Source organism: Lissotriton helveticus, chromosome 11, assembly GCF_964261635.1.
Source record: "Lissotriton helveticus chromosome 11, aLisHel1.1, whole genome shotgun sequence".
In the NCBI taxonomy this organism is placed as follows: Eukaryota; Metazoa; Chordata; class Amphibia; order Caudata; family Salamandridae; genus Lissotriton; species Lissotriton helveticus.
Window position 1 is genome coordinate 905,861,492 of NC_136072.1, and position 12,741 is coordinate 905,874,232.

Sequence of the window (12,741 nt, forward strand, 5' to 3'; positions counted from 1 at the left end):
CTCTGATGGTAGTCCCTTTAAGCCCCTTACCCCGGATGTGTTACATTCCTTCCCGAGACTAACATCGGTAAGTTTTGGTAAGCTGGCCCAACAGGTTAAGTCAGGATCCCTGGCTGATCCTCTACGGCCGGCTCTGTTTAGAGACCTACCATCTAATGGCCTCCCACCGGTTTGCTCTTTGATTAACATCTCTTTAGCATCCGGTGTGGTCCCAGTGAAGTGGAAACAGGCGGTAGTTGTGCCCATCCTTAAGAAACCAACTCTGGATGTTGATGAACCTGAGAATTACCGCCCAATCTCCCTTCTCCCGTGGCCTGCCAAAGTTGCGGAGGCGCATGTCAACTCTGTCCTCACTGATCATCTTCTACAGGCTAACATCTTGGACAGGACGCAGAATGGTTTTCGTGCAGGGCACAGCACGGAGACGGCTCTACTCTATATGGTGGAGCACTTGCGCTCCGTGCTCGATGCGGGTCAAACGGCGGCGCTGGTGCTATTAGATCTCAGCGCCGCCTTTGACACCGTGGCCCACCCGATCCTTCTGCGGCGCTTGGACGAAGCGGGTGTCACCGGTCTTGCGCTCCAGTGGTTCCGATCTTTTCCTGCCAACCGTTCTATTTGCGTGGCCGTTCCGCCCCATCAGTCCAAATTCCATCCTCTGGAACTGGGGGTCCCCCAGGGCTCCTCGCTGAGTCCCACATTATTCAATCTATATGTGAGACCGCTGGCTGACCGCTGGCTGAGGTTGTTAGGCATTGGGGTATGACCATGGTGTCTTATGCCGATGACACCCAGCTAGCGGTTACACTCAGCGGGGATGCGGATGTGGACGCCCCCAGATTCCAGAACGGACTCCGGGCGGTCGCCAGCTGGATGACTTCCAACTGTCTCCAGCTGAAGGCAAGTAAGACGGAGGTTATGATCTTTGGCAAGCACACGGAACTCTGGGGTGACAGGTGGTGGCCGTCGGACCTGGGCTCTACACCTGTCCCGGTCGTTGAGCTAAAAAATCTTGGGGTGTGGCTCGATCCATCTCTCTCTTTCGAATGCCATACTAAGCGCACGGCGGCCTGTTGCTTTGGCATCCTGCGGGGACTACGACCCGTACTAAAAAATTTTGATGCGAATACTAGGCAACTCGGGATCCAGGCAACTGTGATGTCGCGGCTCGATTATGCCAACGCCCTATTACTGGGCCTAAACCAGGCTGAACTCACCCGCCTGCAGCGGGTACAGAACGCAGCGGCGAGAGCTGTCGTGGGCCTGCCTAGATTCTGCTCTACAACCAATACTCTGCGCACGTTGCACTGGCTTCCGATCGCTCGAAGGATCCAGTTTAAGGTCCTTTGTGTTGCTTATAAGATTATCAAGGGATCACCTGCCTTGATTCTTTCCAACCTCCTGTCCCGTTATATTCCAGGCCGTGCTTTAAGATCCTCTGACCTGAAACTTGCTGTTGTCCCCCGGTTTAAGCGCTGCCGGGCCAGCGGCCGCTCCTTTCAAGTGCGTGCCGCCGTGTTATGGAATTCCCTTCCCTTCGAGATTCGTGCCCTTGGGGATCTGCTCTCCTTTCGGCGGGCTGTAAAAACTTTTTTGTTTCCTTAGTTTCTATGGCCTTTCTTTTTTCTGTTCTGTTGTGTTGTGTTGCTACCTTGGCGGGCGCCAGGACGCTCCTTCGCTGGAGCATCTGTGCGCCTAATAAATAAGTTTAACATAACATAACATGATTTGTTCTATGATCCTCCCATACCTGCCCAATAAAGCTTTGAGATCCGAAAGGAAACATCTGGTGACAGTCCCAAAAATTAAACTTGTTAGAAGTGTAGGCGTCTTTTCTCATATAATGTGGCTATGACCTGGAACCGCTCCCCCTCTATATCCGTTCACAATCAAACTACCTGAATTTCGTGTCTAGAGATAACTACACTTCAAGTAGCAACTTGCACCGATCGTGGTGAAACACTTTCGACTCGCTTTTTGAAACACTTGTACTGCATTGACCATAATGCAAAGGGGCGATACGGCGGAGAGGCTAGCAGTGTGCTCTCATCTTCTATTTCTACTACAGTGGCTCCCGTGAGCCATCCAAGCTGATGAGCTTTTTGGAGACGCACCTGCGTGCTGGAGGGGCAACGAAGCCTTTGACGGATGTTTGGCGGCCTGCTCTGCTAACCCAGAACGGTCTCTACTGATGAGGGAATTAATCCCGAAACATGAGTCATGTCTCATGTCTAGAGATAACTACACTTCAAGTACCTACTTGCACCGATTGTGGTGAAACACTTTTGAACTTTCGACTCGCTTTCTGAAACACTTGTACTGCATTGACCATAATGCAAAGGGGCGATACGGCGGAGAGGCTAGCAGTGTGCTCCCATCTTCTATTTCTACTACAGTGGCTCCCGTGAGCCATCCAAGCTGACAAGCTTTTTGGAGACGCACCTGCGTGCTAGAGGGGCAACGAAGCCTTTGACGGATGTTTGGCGGCCTGCTCTGCTACCCCAGAACTGTCTCTACTGATGAGGGAATTAATCCCGAAACACGAGCCATGTCTCGTGTCTAGAGATAACTACACTTCAAGTACCTACTTGAACCGATTCTGGTGAAACACTTTTGAACTTTCGACTCGCTTTTTGAAACACTTGTACTGCATTGACCATAATGCAAAGGGGCGATACGGAGGAGAGGCTAGCAGTGTGCTCCCATCTTCTATTTCCAAAAATTAAACTTGTTAGAAGTGTAGGTGTCTTTTCTCATATAATGTGGCTATGACCTGGAATCGCTCCCCCTCTATATCCGTTCACAATCAAACTACCTGAATTTTCGCAAGCAACTGAAAACTCTCCTTTTCCCTTCTTATGTTTGGAACCGGTATAGGCGCTACTATTAGCGCTGGGATGCCCTCGGGTACCCAGGCGCTTTACAAGTGCTAACTTATTCATTCTTTCATTCATTTTCTTACATGGTAATAAAATTATTAGGTGAAGGAAGTTGGGTGTAGTTTTTATTTATATGTTTTCCTTCTTTGTGGTGATTGAGGGATTTGTAGGGGGATGTTGTACTTTTTTTAAAAATTGTTCTTTATTTTTTAGATTTTTCACATAAAGTACAGAGGCCAATTGTGTAATCGAGATGGTAAAAAATTACAACTACTACTGTTAGACGGGGACCTGGAGGGTCGGCCGAGCACAGTGATCGCACAGACAGGTAACTTCCCCCCCACAGATGGACACCACACAAAGATCAGGGTAACACCTTTTATAGGCACTTCTGGTAGTAGAGTGGTACGATACAAGGCGATCAGGACACGATGATCCTCTCAATTCTAGTCTCTAGTAAGGGAAGGGGGTAGCGGGACAGTCTTGGTACCCACGGGTACGGAGGTGTAACGGTGATAGCTCACAATCCTCGAGCTCGGTGTTCGGATGGGTCAGACCGCGGCAGCGCCGGCAGGTCCCGAAGAGGTCGTAGGTGGCAACGGGCCGCGGCAGCGCCAGCAGGTCCCAACGAGGATGAAGGTTACAACGGGCCGCGGCAGCGCCAGCAGGTCCCACGAGAATGCAGGTTGCAACGGGCCGCGGCAGCGCCAGCAGGTCCCACGAGGATGAAGGTTACAACAGGCCGCGGCAGCGCCAGCAGGTCCCACGAGGATGAAGGTTGCAGAGGGCCGCGGCAGCGCCAGCAGGTCCCACGAGGATGAAGGTTGCAGAGGGCCGCGGCAGCGCCAGCAGGTCCCACGAGGATGAAGGTTGCAGAGGGCCGCGGCAGCGCCAGCAGGCAGGACAATGGTTCACAAGGCAGGGCTGTGGCAGCGCCAGCAGTCCGTCAAGGATGAGTTCGTCGCGGTGTCTCTCGACTCCAGGATACAACTGCCTTCCTGTCCTGGGGCGGCCTCAGTTATAGGTCTGGCGTCCTTTGATGTCCGGACCCTCGCTCTTGGAGGTCGGGAGGTCTGGGATGAGGGAGTCCAGACACCCAGCAGGGGGGTGGAGCCAGCGCCCGAGGAGGCTGGGGGTGCTCGGCACCTGGCGGGGGAGAGCCATCGACACTTCTTACTCCCATTGACCTGCCAAGTGGTCCGTTCACCTCCTGGGTGGAGGGTGGTGCCGGGATGTCGGGGCCTGGCTAGGCCCAGGGTTGGGGTCGGGCTGAGGCCGCGCGGCCGCGTGGTGCTGTGTCCAAGATGGCGGCTGGGCCGGGCAATGGTGCTGACGGTGGCCCGGGCCCTGTCCTGCGGGGAGGGAGCGAGCCCTTCATGTGGCCTGTCCAACATGCGTCCCCCCAGCTGAAGGCGGGGAGAGTCACCCATCTTCTTGGGGACTTTCCTCGTCGAGGCGGAAAAAGCGGGACAGGCCATCCGCGTTGGCGTGGTCTTGGCCAGGGCGATGCTCCACAGTGAAGTCCATCCCCTGCAGGGAGATGGACCATCGCAATAGTTTGGGGTTCTCCCCCCGCATCTGCATGAGCCATTGCAGGGGCCGATGATCTGTCTGTACCCGGAAATGGGTTCCGAAGAGGTACGGCCGGAGCTTCTTGAGGGCCCATACCACTGCGAAGGCCTCTCGCTCAATGGTGCTCCAGCGCTGTTCTCGGGGCAGTAGGCGTCTGCTGATGAAGGCCACGGGTTGGTCCACTCCTTCGGGGTTCAGTTGGGAGAGGACGGCCCCAATACCATGGTCGGAGGCATCGGTCTGCACGATGAACTCGCGGCTGTAGTCGGGGGCCTGGAGCACCGGAGCGGTGCACATGGCGGCCTTCAGCGTCTCGAAGGCCGCGTGACAGTCGGGAGTCCAGTTGACTCGTTTTGGGTTGGTCTTAGACGTGAGTTCCGTGAGGGGCCCCACAATGCTGCCATAGTCCCTCACAAACCGCCGGTAGTATCCGGTGAGCCCCAGGAAGGCTCGGACCTCTGTTTGTGTTTCGGGGGGTTGCCAGGACTGGATGGCAGCTACCTTGAGTTGGAGGGGGGCCACCAGACCGCTCCCCACTTGGTGTCCGAGGTAGGTCACGGACCCCTGGCCGATTTGGCACTTGCTGGCCTTTATGGTGAGGCCGGCCTGTTGGAGGGCCTGCAGGACCGCTCTGAGGTGGTGGAGGTGGTCGGCCCAGTGGCGGCTGTATACCGCGATGTCGTCCAGGTAGGCGGCGCTGAATTCTTCGAGGCCCGCCAATACCTGGTTCACCAGTCTTTGAAAGGTGGCTGGAGCGTTCTTCATGCCGAAGGGCATCACTCTGAAATGGTAGTGCCCGTCCGGGGTGGAGAAAGCGGAACGTTCTTGGGCCCTGGGGGTGAGGCCGATCTGCCAGTAGCCCGCTGTCAGGTCAAAGATGCTTAGGTAGCGGGCTGCCCCCATGCGGTCGACTAGTTCATCTGCTCGGGGGATAGGGTGAGCGTCGGTTCGGGTGACCGCGTTCAGCCCCCGATAGTCGATGCAGAATCGGAGCTCCGGCGTGGTGCCCGGTGCCGCGGCCTTGGGGACCAGGACGACCGGGCTGGCCCAGGGACTGTCCGAAGGCTCGATGACCCCGAGGGCGAGCATCTTGGAGACTTCTTCTTGGATGCATGTACGTACCCGATCCGGTACTCGGTACGCCCGGTGTCGGACAGGAGGACTATCCCCCGTGTCCACGTCGTGCAGGCACCAGGAGGTGACTCCGGGTGCGAGGGAGAACAGGTTTGCGAACGGCAGCAGGAGGGCCCGGCAATCTTGACGCTGCTCTGGGGTCAGGGCCTCGGAGAGTCGGACCCCGTCCACCGAGCCATCTCTTTCCCGAGTCCTCAGTAGGTCAGGGAGGGGCTCGGAGTCTCCTTCTGTGCCACTGTCGGTCGCCATCAGCAGGCTGAGCTCTGAGCGCATGAAGTGGGGTTTGAGCCTGTTGGCGTGGAGGACCCGGAGGGGGTTCCGGGGGGACTCCAGGTCGATGAGATAGGTGACGGGACTCCTGCGCTCGATCACCTTGAAGGGCCCCGTCCATTTGTCTTGCAAGGCACACGGTTCGATGGGGGACATCACCCATACCTGCTGACCCGGTTCAAACTCGATGGAGGAGGCATGTTGGTCGTACCACTTCTTCATGTCCTCCTGACTGGCCTCCAGATTGGCTTTAGCGATCTCCCTGAATTTCCGGGTCTGATTTCGGAGGGTCAGGAGGTATTTGTAGACGTCCGGAGGGGTCTTTAGGGGGGCCATTTCCCATTCCTCCTTCACTAGGCTGAGAGGCCCGCGAACGGGGTGTCCGTACAGGAGTTCGAAGGGACTGAAGCCGAGGGACTTCTGGGGGACTTCTCGGTAGGCGAAGAGGAGGCACGGTAGTAGCACGTCCCACTGGCGGCGTAGGGGTTCTTCCAGCCCCATGATCATCCCCTTGAGGGTGCGGTTGAACCGCTCGACCAGTCCGTTCCCCTGGGGGTGATAGGGGGTGGTGAAGCGGTAAGTGACTCCGCACTGCTGCCAGAGGGATTTCATATACTTTGAAATAAAGTTCGTACCCCTGTCGCTGACGACTTCCCGGGGGAAGCCCACTCGAGAGAAGATCCCCATCAAGGCTCGACCCACTACTGGGGCTGTTATAGTACGGAGGGGGACCGCTTCAGGATAGCGGGTGGCGTGGTCCACCAGGACCAGGATGAAGCGATGTCCCTGTGCTGTTCGGGGGTCCAGGGGCCCCACAATGTCTATTCCCACCCTTTCGAACGGGGTGGTCACCACGGGGAATGGTTGTAGGGGTGCCTTGAGTTTGCGGCCGCTCTTCCCGCTGGCCTGGCAGGTCGGGCAGGACCGGCAATGGTTGGAGACGTCATTTCTCATTTTGGGCCAAAAAAAGTGAGTCACCAGGCGGTGGTAGGTCTTGTCTTGGCCCAGGTGCCCGGCCAGGGGGACATCATGGGCTAGGTTCAACAGGAAGTCTCTGAAGTGGAGGGGCACCACCAGCACTCGCCCGGCCCCCAGTTCTGCGATTTTCTGCTCGCTGTACAAGAGATCATTGTCCCAATAAACCCAGTGGGCCCCGGTGGTGTCTCCTTGGCTCTGGGCGAGCGCTTGCTGTCGCAATCCCTCGAGGGAGGGGCAGGTCTTTTGCTCCTGCCGGAATTGTTCCTGGGTGGGCCCCCCTTCTTGACGCCACTGAGCCAGGTCGGGAAGCTCGGGGGGCTGTGTGGACCCCTCTGTGGTGGGGTCCGGGTGGTCGGTCTGGAGGAAGTCTTCTTCTGGAGTGATCGAGGGCGGAGGTGCTGCCCATTCTGGTTCTTCTGGTCTAGGGATGGTGCGGGTGGCCATGGACCGGGTGGTTACGCACGCCCAGTCCGGGAGACCCAACATCCCCAGATGCTCTCTTCTTTCTACAGCGGCCCACGGGGAGCTCTCGAGATCGTTCCCCAGGAGGCAGTCCACGGGGGCATCGTCGCGGACAGTTACTTTCAGCATGCCGGACACTCCTCCCCATTCGAAGGGGACGCAGGCCATCCGACACAGGCTCTCCGAGTTATCTGCCGATCGGACGGGGCAAAGTACGTTTGGTAGGATTTGTTCTGGGGTCACCAGGTGACAACGGACGGCCGTCACACTGGCCCCGGTGTCACGCAGGGCCTCGGCCTTGCGCCCATTGATGCTCACCCATTGGCTGTACTTCCGAGTGTTGGCGGGCAGGGGAGTCCGCGGGACCATGTCTCTTCCTCCCAGGCATGCCAGGGTCATGGCGGCGGGTTCCCACTCGAACTGCTCCGACTCATAGGTCTCCGTGTCTTCGGAGACTTGTTCTTCTCCCAGGGCGGCGGCCGCCATCTGGCGGGGCCCGGGGACCTGGTTCTTCGGGCAGGTCGGGTCACTGGCATAGTGGCCGACTCGCTGGCATCGATGACACGTCACGTTAGCTCGGAACCCCGGGCGCATCGGGGGGTTTCCCCGGCCTGCTGGGGCCGGGGTGGCGTTAGTGGGCGCGGCCGGGGCGGCGTCTCTGCCCCGGCCCGGGCCTCCTCCTCCTCCTCGGGGACGATGATGACCTTGGTTGGTTCTGTTCTGCTCATTCGGCCCACTCCGGGCCACTCGGGTGCTCTCCCACCGGTCAGCCTCGGTGGCGAGCTGCCGGGGTTCAGTCAATTTACTGTCGAGGAGGTGCTGCCTGAGCTCGACGAAGCAGTTGTTGGAGAGGTGCTCCCACACAATGAGATTGAAGAGTTGTTCGTAAGTGGTTACGTTGTTACCCTTGATCCACCCCTCGAAGGCTCGGCTGAAATAGTTCACGTATTCCAACCACGTTGTACCTGGGATCCAGGTGCAGTTGCGGAACCTCTGGCGGTACATTTCGGGTGTAAGCCCATATCGACTGAGGAGGGCGGCCTTCATGTGGTCATAGGACGTCATTTGATGGTCCGGAAGCTGCAGCAGGGCATCACGACCCTCGTTGACGAATCTCCCCCATAGACCGGCTCCCCAGTCACTTCGAGCGACCCGGTGGGCGGTCATGGCAATCTCATAGGCCTTGAACCACTGCTGTATGTCGTCGTTCCGGTGATATTCTCGGACCACATCCTTGGGGATGTGGACCTTCTGCTCGGTAGGACCCGGGGAGTGCGGTTGCTCGGGCACCCCTAGGTTTTTGTTCAGTTTGCGTATTTCTAACTCCGCTAGTTTGCACTCGTGCTCGTATGCCAGTCTTTTTTCTTCGAGGTCTCTCTGTCTCTGTTTTTCCTCTCGCTCTTCTCTGAGCCGTAAGTGTTCTAAGTTTATTTTTTGTTCCGCCAGTTTCAATTCTCCGTCTAATCTGAGTCGTGCCAAGTCTAACTCGTGTAATCTATTTTTTTTCCGCTCTTGGATCTCTTCACGGGAAGGGCCTGTTCTCCGTTCCTCCGTCCGGGTGGTGTTGACTTCCGGGGCTGCGGGGTCCCGGGGGGTTGCGGTATTTGTCTCTGTCCAGGCCTCTAGGGCGTTTTTGAAGTCTTCCTTTGTGCTTAGCCCGGTGGTAGCAATGCCTAAGTCCATGCAAAATTGTTTTAGCTCTCGGTGGCTGTATTCCTCCAGCTTTTCCATCTGGAACTTCTCTGCTGATCCGCTCTCTTTGGTCGTCATTGTGGTTTAGTCGTAGGGTGAGTTACTGTCTGTACGGTACGCGTTGGTTCGGATCGCGCCGCTAGCCACCAATGTTAGACGGGGACCTGGAGGGTCGGCCGAGCACAGTGATCGCACAGACAGGTAACTTCCCCCCCACAGATGGACACCACACAAAGATCAGGGTAACACCTTTTATAGGCACTTCTGGTAGTAGAGTGGTACGATACAAGGCGATCAGGACACGATGATCCTCTCAATTCTAGTCTCTAGTAAGGGAAGGGGGTAGCGGGACAGTCTTGGTACCCACGGGTACGGAGGTGTAACGGTGATAGCTCACAATCCTCGAGCTCGGTGTTCGGATGGGTCAGACCGCGGCAGCGCCGGCAGGTCCCGAAGAGGTCCTAGGTGGCAACGGGCCGCGGCAGCGCCAGCAGGTCCCAACGAGGATGAAGGTTACAACGGGCCGCGGCAGCGCCAGCAGGTCCCACGAGAATGCAGGTTGCAACGGGCCGCGGCAGCGCCAGCAGGTCCCACGAGGATGAAGGTTACAACGGGCCGCGGCAGCGCCAGCAGGTCCCACGAGGATGAAGGTTGCAGAGGGCCGCGGCAGCGCCAGCAGGTCCCACGAGGATGAAGGTTGCAGAGGGCCGCGGCAGCGCCAGCAGGTCCCACGAGGATGAAGGTTGCAGAGGGCCGCGGCAGCGCCAGCAGGCAGGACAATGGTTCACAAGGCAGGGCTGTGGCAGCGCCAGCAGTCCGTCAAGGATGAGTTCGTCGCGGTGTCTCTCGACTCCAGGATACAACTGCCTTCCTGTCCTGGGGCGGCCTCAGTTATAGGTCTGGCGTCCTTTGATGTCCGGACCCTCGCTCTTGGAGGTCGGGAGGTCTGGGATGAGGGAGTCCAGACACCCAGCAGGGGGGTGGAGCCAGCGCCCGAGGAGGCTGGGGGTGCTCGGCACCTGGCGGGGGAGAGCCATCGACACTTCTTACTCCCATTGACCTCCCAAGTGGTCCGTTCACCTCCTGGGTGGAGGGTGGTGCCGGGATGTCGGGGCCTGGCCAGGCCCAGGGTTGGGGTCGGGCTGAGGCCGCGCGGCCGCGTGGTGCTGTGTCCAAGATGGCGGCTGGGCCGGGCAATGGTGCTGACGGTGGCCCGGGCCCTGTCCTGCGGGGAGGGAGCGAGCCCTTCATGTGGCCTGTCCAACAACTACCATGAGAATGATTCAAAAACTATGTCTGAAAGCTACGCAGGACAGTACAGCAACAGATAGTAACCCAGTAACACAGCCCCCCGACCCACACTCCCACCCCATTACCTCATCCAGCTAACATTGGCAGCAAGAGTAGTAGAAATGGCTCTGCGTGTGACTGTGCATGAGAGAGCAGTGCAAGTGCATCAGATCAAATATAGAAGGATCTAATATGTGTCTAATGTGCCTGTTTTATCAGCAAACTCACTTTTCTAATCCTCCATCTCGTGACAAGTACAGTCTTTGTGTACCGTTGGTTTTACATGAATTTATGGCATTATTATGGTAGGCCAAAAGAAAATGGGGCAATGCAAATCTTTGCAACTTCCAATCTACTGAGGAAGGACAACATATTTGAAAGAAAAGTTTATCCAGATGGCTAGGTTTTTGCACTTAATTTCTGAGCCAAAGAGGTTTTAGTACCAACTCTACTAGAAGCATGACTTCAACAGTTTCTCTATTTGGCAGTGACCCTCATAGTAAAATTTGCAGAATGCCTGCTTGTAAATCAGCTAGCACCATCTACTAATTTAACTGATGGCATACCGACTTCAGAGATGACCGGCTGGTTATTTGATCTGTCATTACAAAGCTATTCCGCTAAAAGGTGTAGGAGCTTCCTTGTGTAGTACTTTCTGAGCAACAAAATCTAAAGAAAACACATGCTGAAGAAGCATATTTACTTCTCTTTAACAATAATTTTCTGGTGCCAAGGTCTTGTTGTGCTCAACATTGCGATCTTCCCGACCTCTTCTTGTGGAATCAGGATGCAAACTATTCTGCTTTTATAGACTTTTGCAGATCATATCCCGATTAACTAAATTATTACAGTTGGAGATATCAAGAAACTGTGAAATGTAAGAGCATTGGCCTTCATCCAGAAAATCTTAGCAGGATGTCTACACCGAATAATTTGTTTATTAATTAAGTCTTTTTTTATTCACTCCTTATTGTTACAGCCTTTGCTCTTTGAGGGTGTCCCAGATCTGAGACTGGGAGCTCTCATACAGCCAATATTTTAAGTAAAACATCTCTTATCCTTTCACTGTACATGCAGTATGGAAATAGTACTGTTTCTTTGACTGATACTTTTGGCTACTTGTTTGTGATTATCATGTTTGTTAACACTATTTTGTTACCAGGGCAGTCTAACCCGCGTCTTTCTTTATTGTGTTTTCCTTTCGTGTAGAAAACTTTCACAATCTTCTGACTTAAGCAGAGCGGTTGTCAAAGAGAACAAGGAGTGCAACTAGTAGAGATAGTTGTCCAGAGCCCCTGCATCATCAAGTGACCTGACACAGCCTGTAAGATGAGATGAGAATGGACATGCTACGTTGACCTGGCCTTTGGCACTCATTTCTCAATTCAGAGATTGAGTGCACTGTAACAGTCGACTGGACATGTTGGCTCTTTTAATGAGGACACGATAAAGCAGCTAGTCTTCTTGCCATTTCAGGTCCCCTGTATATAACTTTGGCGACAGCAGCCTTTTCCAAGTAAAACTGATATTCTTTTAAACATGTTTTAATTGTGTTAATTGTATAAGCAGTGTAAATTAAAAAAAGATCAGCGATGCTCCAGTACAATCCAAGGCATGTAAAGGTCGTCTAACAATTTTTCTTCTTTTACTTTCATTGTTCCTGTCATAATTGGAATTGTTCCTGTCATAATTGAAATGTACTTAATGTTTAATTGCAGCATTTGTCTCTAATCCATTTCTAAATCTCTGTAAGGTCTTTGTCTACTCACCATAGTTTAAAGCTTACAAAATGTAAGCTGTTTTTATAATGGTAGTCAGGAGCATGTTATGCTCGAAGACAGACAAGGTATATTTTTTCTAGTTCACTGCTTCTTTGACTACCTGAACTCACCACCGAAACTACAAGAAGATTCTTGAAGATCGCATTCCAAATTCTGGCTTTGAAAGTCCATATTTATCCTTCCAACATAAGGATACACAACTGGGTGGATTGTCCTGGATTTGAAAGCACAAATTGAATTCGGAATAGACATGTGCCCATATAAAGGAGATGGTATGTGTGTGATTTTGTCTTAACAGATTACTGCATATCATAGCACAGGTAGTGGTTAGGTGGTCTTTCATTGACGATATCTGTGCTATCTGTGTTAATGCATGCATTCTCTAAAGGTAGTGACATTAATATACTTGAATGACAAGGAATTAAGAGCTCAGCAAACACCTTTAAAATGTTAGTATTAAGCTAAGGGGTCTTAGAAAGTGGATAGAGCTACACTCCATAACAAGGACGTGCTTCTGTGGAGTAGCCACATCTTTTCAGGATATGCACAGTGTGAATCTTGCTTAAAATGTGGGTAGACACAAAATTAAAAATGTATTTTCTACTGAAAAGTTTGATTGGCTTGTGATGGAGTGTCTCCTTGGTCAACCATCAGCAGATGTAGGTGCTCATTTAGAATATGAT

At 54.2% G+C, this 12,741-nt stretch overlaps 1 protein-coding gene across 1 annotated transcript in view; it reads left to right on the top strand.

The window, feature by feature from the left end:
• Positions 1–11,989, top strand: part of RBM19 (RNA binding motif protein 19) — a 461,658-nt gene extending 449,669 nt beyond the window's left edge. The window contains exon 25 of the mRNA XM_078667139.1: positions 11,487–11,989. The gene's annotated coding sequence lies outside the window, so the exon portion shown is untranslated. The remainder of the gene's footprint in view (positions 1–11,486) is intronic.
• Positions 11,990–12,741: the final 752 nt, after the last annotated feature.